The 16,654-nt window shown below is 38.6% G+C and overlaps 1 protein-coding gene and 1 pseudogene across 2 annotated transcripts in view; both read right to left on the bottom strand.

Moving 5' to 3' along the window:
• Positions 1 to 16,654, bottom strand: part of SLC25A26 (solute carrier family 25 member 26) — a 158,555-nt gene that overhangs the window by 41,534 nt on the left and 100,367 nt on the right. The window lies entirely within an intron of this gene.
• On the bottom strand, positions 9,595 to 10,543 carry LOC109026072 (developmental pluripotency-associated protein 4-like; annotated as a pseudogene).

Below are 16,654 nucleotides of genomic sequence, written 5' to 3'. Positions count from 1 at the left end.
CAACTTTAATCTTTTATCAAATATAATCCGGTTGCCTTAAGATTTTTTTTCTTGCAGCTGAGAATGACATCACTGTGTACAGTTCCATTGTCTTTCCCACCCCCAACTTTCCTTCCCTTTCAGCAGCACATTTTAGCATCTCTTTACTGAGACAACAAAGAGGGGAGAGGAAAAATGAATGACCAATGCATCAAGAAACACAACAATAAAAGGTAGATTTTATTTTACTTATTATTCTATCAAATGTCCTTGTTAACAAAGGCATATGCTTATTTATCCAGGCTTTCCCTATTTCTGAGCAATTTTTCTGGTACCAAAGATGTTTTAATTGATGGCTTCCCAAATTCTAAAAAATAAAATTTTAAAACCTAGCCAGGAACAAGAAAGGTTCTCATCTAATATTCAAATCACTTGTATAGATACATCCTCTGTGCATTTATGCAAAATTACAATTAGAAAAGAATCATGAAAAACATTAATAAAAAGCAGCTTGTTGGGTGGTTAAGGCCCTGTGAACAGCTCCATAGCTTCCTCCTTTCTCACCTGCCTACTCATCTACTCTCCTTCCTTCCTCCCTCCCTCCCTCCCCACCACCACCTACTTTCCCAAAACAACCCAGTATTAAAAGCACCTTTGAAAGCAGCCCTGTTAACAAAAGATGGCAACCAGGAGGCTTAGTAGTAATGCAGCATGGACCAATTTATACTGCTGTATGGTCGGAAGACAGAAGGAGCTGAGGAACAGAAGAGAAGACAGTAAGCTTGATAAGGCAGGCAGGGGAGGTGTCTGGCTTACTTCTCATCACATCCAGCAACTCACCTAACAAGACACTCGATACATATTTCTTACATCAGTGAATGGAGGAAAGGCAAAGAAAGGGACGAACAAAAGGGAGGGGATAAGGCTAAAAGAGTTAGGGGAGAATCCGGGTCTTGTGGCTCATGGTCCAAGGAATAATATTACTGTTTCTACTCATCTACTGCTGATTTACAATATTTGTTAGAACAGTGTGTTGAGAGCAGAATACTAAGACCAAAGAAAAGTGAATATCAATTATATACAAAAAGGATAAAACACAAAAATAAATCCCATTCTTTACAATTATTCGTCAGTTAATCCAACAGGCCAGATAAATATGCACATATACACATCCCAGGAATTCCCAACTCTGTAAAGTCACTCCATAAATGCTTTCCCCATTAATTCTTATTTATGATAATAGAAAACAGCACCACCATCCAGATGTTGAGATCTACAAATAATCTGCTTTATACATTTAAAGAAAAGCCATGCTTCACAACCATAATTTGGAGCAGAATTTAGGGCATTTAATAAATGGGCAATTAACAGCCACAAGACACTGCCCCCAATTTACTGTTTTTTTCCCCAGTTGTTACACAGGTTGGAACCTATTATATAACTTGTAAACACTCTACCACAAGTAATCAGTGTTTGACCCTAATTACAACAGTTCATTTACATCAGCCAATTAAGAGATAAATCAGGAGAGATAGAAAATAGAATGTAGGATCTGATACAGATTTTTAAAGTTGGTAGGAGAAATAAGTATCAGCTAATAAAAGGAGAAACAAGAAATTAAACCAGATTTTATCAGTTAGCTTTGCTGCAGTAACAACACAACCGTCAAATCTCGGTGGCATACATCACACGTGTATTTCCCAGTCACATTACATGTTAGCTCTGGGTTAGCTATGGCTGCCCTCAAAGCTGTGGCTTTTGCCCTGAGTGTCTTCTTACCCAGAATCCAATCCAGAAGAAAAGATCATATTTGGGACATGCTATTCTCAAGTCAAAAGGTAGAAGCAAGAGGGATGACAGAAACCTGCTACACCTCCTAAAGCTTCCGCTCAGGGCCAGGCGCAGTAATTCACACCTATAATCCTAGCACTTTGGGAGGCTGAGGCCGGTGGATCAGTTAAGGCCAAAAGTTCGAGACCAGCCTGGCCAACAAAGCAAAATCTCGTCTCTACTAAGAATACAAAAAATTAGCCAGGCATGGTGGCACACATCTGTAATCCCAGCTACTCGGGAGGCTGAGACACAAGAGTCACTGGAACCTGGGAGATGGAGGCTGCACTGAGCCGAGATCATGCCACTGCACTCCAGCCTGGGTGACAGAGCAAGACTCTGTCTCAAAACAAAACAAAACAAAGAAACAAACAAAGCTTCTGTTCAGAACTGATATACATCCACTCATACTCCATTGGCTAAGTCTCAAAATCAAGTCTGACTATGCGACAGGGAGACACAACAAATCAAATCACACTGCAACAGACAGGGAAGTATCATCAATCTTCTCAGAGAGAAAGAAGCAAAAGGTTGAGAATAATATATCACTCCTATAGGTCTTCTAGTTTCCATGCCAAATGCTGTTTTACCTACTATTGTTAAGTCTAGATAAAAGATCCACAACTGTTAAGGGAATGAAAACATAAAAAATCTAGGCCCAAAAAGATTCCAGAAAGAGTCAGACACAAACTCACCTCCCTTTACCTCCATTACCATTTTCAATCTGTCTGCTGCAACAGAACACAGCCCCGGGACCTGCAGACAGCTAAATGGAAGCGAAGACTTGCACTCTCTGTAATACAGAGGAGGGAACTGGAGTGTGTGTTTTTTGTTTGTTTGTTTTTTGTTTTTCTAGGTTCTGGGCAAGTATCTGGAGACAAGCCTCCTTGAACCCTAGAACAAGGACCATAAACTAACGGTTCTAAGAAAAGCCTGGCCCACAGAGATCTGATGACCCTTGGGTGGGGAACAGGGAAGGCAGAACATCTACATCTCCTTGAATCATTAGAGGCCAAAATCAGACCTGGGTCCTAATAAGCTGACCAAGAAAACACAACAACACATAAAGAGGCTGAGCATCCAGAAAGACAGGGGTCAAGATGAAGGGAATAAACCCCAAATCAAACAGAGGTGCTTGGAGAGAGAAAGGCCAGTATGAGTCGGAAAAATTAAGGGACACTGGGGAGATTTAACTACAGCAGAGAGAAGCTTTCTCACATCTAAAAACATGATTTTCCAAATAAACCATATAGTAGATTAAATGAAGGAAAGAATGGCTCATGACGAAGATCCAAATTTGTGGTCTGGAAGGTCAAATGGAAAAAACAGCTCAAAGCAACAAAATAGAAATGACGACAGAAAAGATAAGAGACTTGGAGGACAGATCTAATAAGATGAACAGCAGTACCAGCTGAAGAAAGATGAAAAGACGGAGGAGAGGCAGTAATAAAGCAGAAGAATATTTGCTTGGGCCAAAGAAAGACCTTGGTCTGCCGATTAAAAGAGCTCATGTTATTCTACACACAGATCTTGACACATCCTACTAAATTCCCGACTCTATAAGAAAATATTTTTACAAGCTTACAGGTAGGTAGAACATAGTACTTCGGGAAAAAAAAATCAGAGGCATCAGACTTCTCACCCGCGACAATGGAAGCCATAGCAATGGCTCTAGCAAAATACTGAGAGAAAAGTAGCAAACCCCAAACACAACACCTGTCACTTGTCCTGAAAAAAAAATGTACGTATGGATACTCAGAAAATACACCACCCACATATGTCATATAGAAAAACACCTGAGAAAGATCTCTGATTGAGGGACAAATGAATTAGAGACCTCTGGGGAAGGACAGGAGAGACAAGAGCAGCAAGAAGTAAACCCTGTCTGTGCCTGCACCTACTTTCTCTATAGATACACAGTTTCATGTATCTGTATCTATTCCACTAGACAGATAATACAGTTCAAGCACTGGCTGGGCACAGCGGCTCATGCCTGTAATCCTAGCACTTTGGGAGGCCAAGGCAGGCGGATGGCTTGAGTTCAGGAGTTCAAGACCAGCCTGGGAAACACAGTGAGACCTCATCTCAACAAAAATAAGAAAAGAAAATCCAAGTGCTGCCAAATTACACTTGTAAGTCTAATTCTAGAAAATCATCAATTGTAAGGCACATCTCAATTCCAGAGGTGCTAAAATGCAAAAAAAAAAAGGGCTTTAGTTTTATGAAATATGGTAGTTATATATATTCAATCTAAATGAGTACTATTAATTGTTATGGCAACACGTAATAAATTCTAAATAAGAATACTTGAAACAAAACAGATGTACGGAAAAGTATTATCTGCTAAGTACTGAATTCAAAGTATGAAACTGTCAAAGGAATATCAAAGCATTGGAAGAAGGGCTAAACACAGTAGAAGTAGGTGCATGCTAAACCTCTTGGCTGGAGGCAGGCCGTGGTGGCTCACGCCTGTAATCTCAGCACTTTGGGAGGCAGAGGCAGGTGGATCACCTGAGGTCAGGAGTTCGAGACCAGCCTGGCCAACATGGTGAAACCCCATCTCTACCAAAAATACAAAAATTAGCCAGGCTAATTTTTGGTGTCGCGCACCTGTAATCCCAGCTACTCAAGAGCCTGAGGCAGGAGAATTGCCTGGACCTGGGAGGCAGGGGATGCAGCGAGCCAAGATCGTGCCATTGCACTCCAGCCTGGGCAACACAGCGAGACTCTGTCTCAAAAAAAAAAAAAAAAAACTTTTTGGCTGGGTGTGGGGAAAGCAGAACAAGAGGAAAGTGAAAATATTCCAAAGTTATCACCTTACTGAGGAGGGATGTAAGCAGGAGACAGAAGTTATTATAGCAAAGACAAGTTGGTGGGGAAAGTCACATGTTTTATTTTTAAATAATGGCATATAAACATTTCTGAGTACAGGGAAAGAAAAGGTCACCATTAATGGAATGGAAATATACAGTAGAATTTCCAAAGTAACAAGACATTTTTTAAAAAAGAAACCCAAAATAAATTGATCAAACCAGCAAAAACCAGATATAAGAAACTGCAAGTTAAAATATGCAGCAAAGAAAGCAAGAAAAAACTATATGACACATGAAGAAAGTAAATTATTCCATTAAAAGAGCTATCTATATTCTGTTTAAAAAAAACACACACATAAAACAAAGAAGTCTTGGAAATAAAAGGATAGGCATGGAAATGAGATTTAAAAGGTTAAAATGACTAAATGGGATTTTTTAAAGCGTATTAAGTAACGACAAAAGCCATGCTTTATGAAAATAGTATAGTATATCACAAACCAATACTCAAACTAAAATACAGCAGTTAAATGAAATACAAATTCAAACTACATAGGGATGTCTACTGTTTGCAGTATCAATCAACATTCCTTAAGAGTACTGGTGAATACAGTAAAAGAAAAAATAACTTGGTGGAAACACGGGAAAAGGAAGGGAGGAAGGGAGAAAGAAAAAACTTTTCTCACTCTCATACAATTACTTTTGCCCTAGAAAACCCAGAAGTTTAGATATAGCATAGTACCAGAGTTATATATAGATATGTAAACTAAACAATAATTAATAAGCACTTTAAATAAGGCTCTCTTACAAGAAGAGATATTGTTTCCATATATGTAAATAATATCTAAATTATATTAATAATAAATCTAAGGTTTTAAAAAATGACTGAGATATACAAACTCTCACAAATCACTACCCAAGAAAAGGAGTAACCAAGATTTTCCCATGGATTCTGTTCTTGAAGGACAAACAGCTATAAGCTGGTAGTTTATCTTGGATCTGATTCCTTGCAAATGAGTGTGGTTCTTCCAGTATCAAAAGAATTTTCTTATAAGAAAGTTTCATATTTGAGGAAGTGTTACTTAAAAAATTTATAGACAGAATCATTCATGGCATTCATTTAACTTTTTGAATGGGCAAAAGTTTGTGTGGATGTTTCAGCAGTTTACAAACTTCGTGTATTCTGACAAAAAAAAATGCCTACCCACTCCCCCCACCCCACCATTTGTCTATTTACTTAAGGATCACTTATATAGATATTATCATTGTTAGCTAACATCTCAAGGCACAAGTTAGGATAAAGCACACTGCCTACAACAGAGGTAGAATACACAGAAATATATAGATGCAGATATGAACAGACACACATGAAATATATTTTATATATATCCTACTCCTGTTGTACACTAACATTTAACACGCACACACATATATATAACATATACAACATTTAAATAATCCTAATAATTGTGCAAAATTCTGGCTGACCTGTTGTCACATCTCATTGGAACATCAGTGTTTTTCCCTGTCTACTCAGTGTTTCCATTAGGTTGTCTAATAGATATCTTAAACTAAACATGTCCAAACTCAACTTCTAATCTTCCTCCCAAACCTGCTCTACCTACAGTTTCTCCATCTTAAAGATGACTATATAGGCCCAGTTGTATAGGCCAAACCAGACCCTGGAGTCACTTTTGACAGCTTGCTCTCTCACACAAACTGCATCCTATCTGCCAGGCTAACTTACTGGAAGCTCCTGATGTCAAGAGTGTACTGAAAAATGAGCAGAAAGCATAAAGGTAAGGATGGGGTGACAGTAGGGTGTCCTAATGAATCAAAGCCCCTAGAACAGCATCTGGCACATAGGAGGTTCTCTGTAATTATTTATTGATGGATTAGATCCCTACAAAAAACATGCTAAAGCAGTTATAAAGATCAATACCATAGCTTTTAAATCTAGAAGTTAATTTATAATCTCTACCTACATCAGCATTAAAATGCATTGGAGAAACTGATGCCTATAATCCCAGCACATTGGGAGTCTGAGGCAGGAGGATGGATTGAGGCCAGGAGTTCGAGGTAACAGTGATGGAGCAAGGCTCTAGCTCATAAATAAACAAATAAGTAAAACTGAATAAAGTAGGAGGAAAAAAATTGGAACCATCTGTCACAAAATACTAATGGTCTTTTTGTGTCTGTTAGTGCCTTTCTTCTTTCAATTTTCTTACATTTAAAAATGTAATAAATATCCAATTCCTTTATAATAGAAAAATTTCTTTTAAAACTCTAATGGAAACTGATCTCAACATTGTCCAACACTTATATTCATTCTTAGGGGTAAGGAAATAGGGGAAAAAAAAGGGAGAACTAGTTAAAAGCAAACTGATCACAATGTTTTTCATTATTAAGCAGGCACACACTCCAACTTGCTCCTGGGGTAAACAATCCTTTGGTTTTCCAATTCAGTACCACTTACATGCATAAAATTTGAATGACTTTCTAAATGTGTTTGATTAACAGAAGGATGCAGAATTTTAAGAAAATGAAGAGGTCCTTAAGTATGACACTTTAAAAAGAAATTTACAGAGAGACTCCAAGAGGAGAGAAATAAAAATTATGGTATGCATGCAACTTAAATATGAAAATGGAAAATCTTTTGCAGAGAACTTTACAGTAAGCTCTTATTTTACTGAAAGGGCCACCGACTTAATATGAAATTCCAATGTAAAAACCAAAAATGTCACATCTCCATATTTCACGTCTTTAAAATCAAGGTAAGAATAATAATGGCAAAGCCTTAGTGATCACAATGTGCCAGGTGCTGTCTGAAGCACTTTACATACTTCACAAATATGTCATAATACATAACTAATTCTAATGAAACTTTTAAAAAGCTAGGTGGCACATATTTTGGATTTTTAAAAAGGTTGGCCAGGAGAAAATAATACTGTAAATCACCTGCTCAGAGGGTAATTTTTCCTTAAAGATATGTTCTCCTAATCCAATAAGGAAATATTAAATTTCTTAAAACACTTTAAATAGTGCCATTTAGACAACAAATAGAAACTTAAAGGCATAAGTCGAAATGCAAGTAATTTTATTAAAAGAAAATCTTATAAAGAGAAACTAAGTGTTTTACTGATAACTAGGAAATGTTCAAGACACACAGGCTTTATTGATTAAAAATGTATAATACTTCTAAAAAGATGCCTAAGTTATTTCTTGAATGCTGAGAGACTTTAAAGATCTTTTAATACAGATGACTTTAGCAGCTGTCGATGAATGGAGGTACTGTTAAATAGGAAACAGAAGTGGATAAGCTGACAGACCTTTTAGAGTCCTATCTTCAAAGGAAAGAGGATGAAAATAAACCATTTAAAAATATGTGAGCTGATGAGGAAATCTAGAGTCCACAGCTGATCTCCTATTTATTAGTAGGTAATGTGTTAGGACCACATGCTCTGAGTTTATGACTATGAAGGTCTAACACTGATTCACGTGAGGAGTGCCTCACAGAACCAGCTTTCATATTAAATCAAGTTATATGGGGAAAGTAGTTGAAGTCTAACTATAAAGAAACACCTTCCGTATGAAATAACCTGTTCGTTGAATTTGCATCTTGATAGGACTTTTATTCTCTTTTCATATCATTACAAAAGAATGCATCATCATCACAATACTAAACAAAACACAAAATAATCTGCACAACATTTTTAAGGGAAAAATGTGTGTATTGTTTATTACACTGAACAATTCTGACCACCAACAACCAATGGCAGGCAGGAGGGAATAATACTGAGACCATAAAACCATCTTGCTTCTTAACAAACTTTCCTCCTTCACTTTAACATTTTTGAGGATTCTTTCCCAAACCTATTAATTCCATATCGTGATGGTTACAAATTTTCCAATTCCGCCACTCCTTTCAGCGCATTATATTTTGTATCTTCATCAAAGTGGCAAAAAAAAAATCCCCTACTTGTAATAATAAAACAATGTTGGAAACAGACATTAAAACACAGGAGAAGTGAAAAACAGATCTGTACTAAGACTCACAGGACTATAAATTTAGGAAGTACACAAAAAATTACAAATTAAACTCAATTTGATACATTAAATACGTGTAGCTTTTTGTATGTCAATCATACAACAAGTGGTTTTAAAACAAATGATCCAACCCATACCACCAACTAATAAACAAAAAAATAAGCAAATGAATCATGAAAAAAAAATCATCCTTTTTGGATTAATCCTTTCAGTGAAGAACACTAACAATTATTTACATTGCAATGAATACAGTTCCCTAAATATAACAAATGAATTATTTTATATGCACGTTTCATTTTTATTTTTGGAGAACTGGTTAATAAATACATTTTAAGTTCAATGTATTACATATTTATGAGTGGGAAGCAATCTTAAACATTTTTAACAGCAGAAATATATAAAACAATTATAAGTGGAAATAATACAGACAAAGTGCCTTGTGTTTTTATTCTGGAGTCAAACCACAGAAATCTTAGGTTACTAAGAAAACTTTGAAAAACATTATTTTGAATATTAAAAATCATGCATTTTGGGGAGGGAGAATATTAACGGCCTTTCTTTGACTTAAAATACTTTACGATTTATGAAATATACAAGTTGGAATGGAGCAACTCCTAAAATAACCAGTATTGTGAGGAGGGAAATTGAGCACAAACTACTGTTTCTTCACTCAACCTGTTCCCAATGCTTAGCTGAAGAAGTTCCCACCTAAAAGAGCAGAAGTCATTCTATTTTAGAGGGGTAGTGTGAATGACTTTTTCTATGTATTAACTAGAATTAAATGGTAATTTGTAAAATGCTTTTCCATTTTTAAACATGAGAGTCTCTACCTGAAACCACAAAGCAGCAGGTACTGCCAGGGTCTTAGGCTAACATCTGCAACCCACTAGTCTGCATGGCCTATAAGTAGGCGTGGAGAGGACCAGAGTTCACCTGTCAGCAGCACCACAGACTCGACTGTCCGGGCTTTCTGCCATTAATTACCAGAGATGTGCCCTTTTTCTTGGTATTCTTTTTCCGCTGGAGGCTTCTGAAGATCTTGTTCCTATGAACACATGTGGGGCTCAACATACTGTCTGCAGGGTGTGGGGGTGGAAAATTGGAGGCAGGAAGCAAGAGGCGTGCGTGCACTCACTCTCCCTTCCTGCTTCTCGGGAACCCAGGCTTGTCCAGCATGAAACTGGAGGTGAACCCAACCATCTGTGTCTGCAGGGAGACTTCTCCCGTGGAGCACACGCCACTTGACACCACTCTTGTGGAGATTCCATTCACTGCCTCTGGCATCCCTGCCCTGGCTGCAATTCTGGCCCAAGAGGCCAGCAAAGCCTCTGGGGCAGAAGCTGTCACCACAACTGTATTAACTCCTTCAAGGAGAGCAGCGGACTCTACCAGGGCAGGCAACCCCTCCTCAGGAAGAAGAGCCACTTTGGGAGGATGCATCTCCTCAGAACTTTGCAGGGACATTTCCCCCTTTTCCACCTTTGATTTTTTTCGTAATGTCTTCCAGATTCCGGCCTCTTTTTCCTGTGCTAGGAATATCCTTTCGATTTGGGTAGATACTCAGTATCTCCACTTAGCTATTTCACAGGCACTCTGTATGTCCTGCAATCTAGCCCATAGGCTGAAGCCCCAACCCCCAAAGCCTATCCTTCTCCTGGGTTCCCGAGCTCAGCCAATATGGTCACTATGCATCCAGGTGGTTGTGTCAGAAAACTGCGGATCCTTCTTGGCACCTCATTTCTCTTCAGAAGCTAGCAGCCAATCCTATCTTGTGAATTTGCTCTCCTAAATATTTCTTCAATCTATTTCTCCCTAATGTACTCCTAGTCCAAGCTACTATTACTTTTCACCCGGACAACTGCAACACCCCGACTCATCTCTGTTCAACCTCTTTTTATTCCCCTACCACGATCCATTCTCCAGAGGAGCCAGAGGCAACATTAAGAAAACAGACCAAACTGATCACCTTCTGTTTATAAAACCTTCAGTGATTTTCTGTTGCATTTAGGATGAAGGAAAATGTCCTTCTATGGTCTTGAGGCCCTGCATGCGCTGGCTCATTTCCAGCCACTGGGCCCTCCTTGGTGCTTTACGCTACACTGGCCTTATCTCCGGGGCCTTCTTACATATGATTCCTCTGCCTGGGCTGCTGGGCCTTCCCTGCACCCCCTTATCACCTAGTTAGCTACTATTCATAAATCAGAACTCAGACCCAACAGCATACCCTCAGGAAAATGCCATTAACTGGTCCAGACTAGATCAGGTGTCCTACTTAGACATTCTCATAGCGCCTATAAAGCACTCATTACATTCTAATTAAAAAACGTTGGTTTCATTTACCAGACTGTGAACTAGGCAAGAGGCAAAAGCAAGGCCCACACTGATCTTCTTAACAGATGTTTCCCCTATGCATAGTACCTGGTACATATGAAAGATTGAATATGCCTTCGTAAATGAATCCATGAGCTGACCACCTATCCATCCATCAATCAGTCTACAAAACCTCATTAAGCTACTATATAAACAAGATAGGTGTGCATCACCTCACCTTTCTTTAATTTGTATTTGATTTTTATTCTGGCTATCTTTTATTTTTCACTGAATATATGCCTTACGTCTCCCATAAACTGAAGCTGCATGAATGCTTCTGAGGGAAATGCTTGTACTAGAATTGTGGAAACACTGAAGGAGACCAAGATAAGGCAAGGGTTGTCAATCCTCCAACATAAAGAAAAATCCAATCTGAATTTCTCTCAGAAGGACCCTCTCCACCCCCTAATCAGATAGTATATAAGCCCAAAATTCGAACTGTCTATTTGAGTCACATTTATTTGTGAATTCCTGGGTACATATATACACCATCAAATCTATTTTTTCTCTTGCTACTCTGTCTTTTGTCACTATAATTTGTAGGCCCCCAACTACTAAATGTAAGAGAGTAAAGAAAAAAGATTTTTTCCTTCTCCCAAAAGACAGAGAATATAAGGCCAAAAAAAAAAAAAAAAAAAAACTGTGCTTACAAAAGAACTTTAATAATGAAAACATCTTTGCAAAAATCACGACAGTGAGAAAAATCTGACCTAACCAACTCCATCTTGCTTCTAGCCTCCCAAGCTGCCCTTGTTCATTCCTGGGTGTAGGCCAAACTAACTTTGGGAGGAATTTAGTTCAGAGTTTAACTTTGAAATAAAGATGGTAACAGCCCCTCCCTGAAACAAACTCCCTCCTTGCTTAGGGACCAGATCCCCTTTGTAAAACTAACAAATTAGCCACATGATTAGAAATTATGGCTCAGGAATCATGCAGCCAGAGGCCACAAGATTCCTAACCTCCCCAGTTGCTCCCATGGATAACATTACTATTGTAAGACCTAAGACTTGTGTTCAAGGTATTTTTCAGACTCTGCATTCTGACAGACCAGCTGGCATCACTCAGACCAATAAAATCTGCCTCAACTAGTTTTGCAATCCCACTCAGGAACAGAAGACAGCAAGAAAACCAGCTTCAATCCAATAGGATTACATCCCTCACTCAACCAAAGAGCATTCCCCATTCCCTAGCCCCCTGCTGTCAAACTACACACACACACACACACACACAAACACACATACACACATTTTTTAACAAACAGGGAGTCTTCTTAAAAACACACATTTTTTTTCATTGCCCAGGCTGGAGTGTAACGGCTATTCACAGGCACTATCCCACTACTGATCAGCATGGGAGTTCTGACCTACTCTGTTTCCAACCTGGGCCAGTTCACCCCTCCTTAGGCAACATGGTGGTCCTTGCTTCCAGGAGGTCATCACACTGATACTGAACTTAGTGTGGACACCCAATTGGCATAGTGCTCTACAGCCCAGACCTCCTGGGCTCAACAGATCCTCCTGTCTCAGCCTCCCAAGCAGCTGGGACCACAGGCGCACACCACCACACCCAGTATGTCAAAACTATGTTTATTTTAACTGATTTATTTATTTTTTGAGACAGGGCCTCAGTTTGTCACTCAGGCTGCAGAGCAGTGGCACAAACAAGGTTCACTGCAGCCTTGACCTCCCAGGCTCAAGCCATCCCTCACCAGAGCCCCCTAAATGGCTGGAACTACAGGCACGCACAACTAGGCCCGGCTCATTTTTGTATTTTTTTTCTTTTTGTAGAGACAGCATCTCACCACATTGCCCAAGCTGGTCTCAAACTCCTAAGGCTCAACCAATCCACCTGCCTCAGCCTCTCAAAGTGCTGCGATTATAGGCCAATCTTTAAAAAATCCCAGCCTCTGAATTTTCACTGAGGCTGAGTAATATAAAACTCCAGTCTCCCATTTACCCAGCTCTACGTGTATTAAACTCTTTCTCTATTGCAATTCCCTTGTCTTGATAAATTGGCTCTGCCTGGGCAGCAGGCAAGAACTTGTTGGGTGGTTACAATAACTGATATAATACATTATTTTAGACATAGTACATTAATTAAGACCAGAGTATTATTTTTATCACTATAAGGTTGACTGGAAAATGTGGTTTTAGTTCAGTCAAAGCCTGTTAAAGGCAAGACACTCAATACCAATGTGGCATCTACTAACCCTCTCTCTTCCATCACCCCTTCCATTGCCCCACCCAATCTGAGGGAATGACCGCATTTACACACATTAGTAGCCTCATGCTCTTCCACCTCAGAGAGGAAAGAGGCATCTCCACTATGCCTATTTCTAATGCTCAGAGCAGCTACTATAGTACATTCCTACTTCAAAAAGACTCACCTTCAATAGAAACCTTTGCAAAGAAATAAGTTTTATAATACCTTACTTGATTATCTTGAAATTTTCATTTTGATGCAATATAAACTGTAATAATTAAAAACCAAGAAGGTAAAAAAGAGATTGGGGGAAATTTGCTCCCACTTGATCACAAAACCTAACTATAAATATACTATTAAAAACTTGCAGAAAATTCTTTATATCAATGATCTGTGGTCTTCAATATCAGGCACTCAAAATAACTGAAGTATAGAATGAAAATGTCCATCTAGCAACTGATAATTTACCACTGACTGAGTGCTGAGCTATAAATTTAGTTAGAAGTTGAAGCCATGGCATATGTATAAAACTTCAAATTCTAAGTCTACATTCATTTGCCCATGCTTGTTTGTTATTAAAACCACATGTTGTCACTGAATCATTTTATAGTTCATTTGAGACAAACATGCAGAAAATTGTGGGAAACAAATAAAGTCCTAAAAGTCTGTTAAAGGCAAGATACTCAATGCCAATGCAACCTCATTCATGAGGCTTTGTGAAGCCTAAGCTAAAAAGTGTATCTGTGGTTGAAAAGAGGTTTGTCGTAATAAGAAAACTCCACTGCAGCTGTAATGAGATTGAAACTGTAGCAACCACTGATTGAATTTTTATTTTTATCCCATAAACTAGAAAATATGAATCTCATTGCTTAATGAGAAAATATGTGCCAAAACTTCAATATCTTTAACTAGTCACATATTTAAACTTCACAGGGTAAAAGTGTCCTATATTTTAAAAATCTAAAGCATGCATCAAACTAGTGAATTAATAACAAAGGATTCCTTCCTTAAAAGACACTTTGCTGTATCCTAAATGTGAAAACAGAAACATCTCAGAACCTCCCCACACTCATCTTCAAAGTTCATTTCATACCTTATAAGCATTTTAAAGCAAATTTGCTATGATTTGAATGTGTCCCCCAAAGTTCATGTGCTGGAAATTTGATCCCCAATGTGGCAGTGTTGAGAGGCAGGGTGGAATGGGAGGTACTTGGGTCATGGGGGCACCACCCTCATGAATGGCTTAATGCTGTTATCTGAGGAGAGAGTTCCATATAAAAGGGCGAGTTTGGTCCCTCAATCTTGGACTTCCTAGCCTCCAGGATAATGAACAGGTAATTTCTGTTCATTATAAATTACCCAGTCTGTGGTATTCTGTCATAGCAGTACAAAACAGACTAAGATAAAGTTCCTCCTGATATTTCTGAATTCTAACTAGCATACACCACTCTCAAAATAAGAAAAAAAAAAAGTAGGCAGAAAGCTATATAACAAGAAAGCATAATACGACCCCCCAAGAAAACTTTTGAAAAATGTAAACTCAACTTTTGCCATTGTTTTCACAACCCCATGAATCAAGTATCAACCTGCTTCATCTCTACTTCCCTATAATTACTTTACGTACCCTGTCCCCCACCCACTGGACACACAATTCAACTGAACAAACTTTTAAAAGACCTCTACAGTTTGCTAAGCATGATGGTTTATAAAGAAGTAAAAGAGATACAAATCCCTACACGGAAGGGTTTCTCAAACTGGAAGGAACATCAAACCAACTATCAGCACTCCATACTAGCGCACTCTGGGAGCCCAGTGGAGGAGGTGACTGGGGGAGGGGGAACCTTTCCAGAAGGGACAACACTGCAACTGAGCCAAGATGCATAGATTCTCATCATGCTATAAAAGACAAGAAAAGAACTCTAAATACAGAGAACGGTTTAAACGTTAGCATGCATCATAATCATTTAAAGTGCTTGTTAAAACACAGATTCTAAGCCCTAGCACCAGACTTCCAATTTAGGTAGGGCCTGAGAATTTGCATTAATATCAAGTTCCCAGGTTATGCTAATAATGCTCTTGGTCTTTTCACTGTAACACTATGTGATGAAAGAGGTGGGGTCTCTGGCATGTGCTCTCTTTCTCTCTCAGGTGTTTTTTATAAAGATGCTAATCCCATCATGGGGCCTCCACCCCCATGACCTAATTCACCTTCCAAAGGCCATACACCTCCTAATACCATCATCTTGAAAGTTGGAACTTCAACGTAAGAATTTTGGGGGAACACAAATATTCAGACCATAGCAATTATATAAATGTTTTAAAATATGACAATTTTTTAAAACTGTTGAACTCAGGGCACTTTTAACCAAAGTTTAAATATTTCATAAACAAATTATCTTAAACGTACTTTTAAAAATGCAACTGGTTCATACCATTTCACACCTATTAGTATGACTATAATTTAAAAAGAAAAAACAAAATAACAAGTGGTGACAAGACACTGGAACCCTAATACATTGCTGGTGGGAGTGTAAATGGTGCAGCCACTGTGGAAAACAGTTTGAGGCTTCCTCAAACAGCTAAAAATAGAATTCCTTTATGACTGAGCAACTCCACTTACAGGTATACACCCAAAAGAATTAAAAGCAGGAACTCAGACAGAACCTTGCATACCATTGTTCACAGCAGCCTTATTCACAAGAGCCAAAAGATGGAAACAACCCGGGTGACCATCAACGGAGGAAGTATATCCATGCTATGTAATATTATTCAAAGACGGAATGGGGTTCTGACACAAACTACAACATGGATAAACATTAAAAACACTGAGCTAAGTGAAATAAGCCAAACACAAAGGACAAATATCACTTGGTCCACTGATATGAAATAACTAGAACAGGCAAAATCACAGAGACATAAAGTGGATTAGAAGTTACTAGGGGCTGGGGTGAGGGGAGAGTGGGGAGTTATTGCTTAATGGTTACAGAGTTTGTATCTGGAGTGATGAAAACATTTTAGAAAGAGTGATCATGGTTGCACAACACTGAATGTAATTAATGCTATTAGGCACTTAAAATTGTTAAAACGACAAATTTTAGTTTATATATTTTTTATTAAATACCACCATAAAAAGCTCAAGTTTAATTAATTCAAAGTTTAGTCTCAATTATTTGTCTAAAAGCCCACTAAACATTAAATTGCTTTCCAGCACTTTGGGAGGCTGAGGCAGCGGATCACCTGAGGTTGGGAGTTTGAGACCAGCCTGACCAACATGGAGAAACTCCGTCTCTACTAAAAAATTAGCCAGGCGTGGTGGTGTGTGCCTGTAATCCCAGCTACTCGGGAGGCTGAGGCAGGAGAATCGTTTGAACCTGGGAAGTAGAGGTTGCGGTGAGCCGAGATCACACCATTGCACT

This window comes from Gorilla gorilla, chromosome 2 (assembly GCF_029281585.2).
Source record: "Gorilla gorilla gorilla isolate KB3781 chromosome 2, NHGRI_mGorGor1-v2.1_pri, whole genome shotgun sequence".
NCBI lineage: Eukaryota > Metazoa > Chordata > Mammalia > Primates > Hominidae > Gorilla > Gorilla gorilla.
The sequence above is the reverse complement of the archived record's forward strand: the minus strand, read 5'-3'. Positions and strand labels throughout refer to the sequence as shown.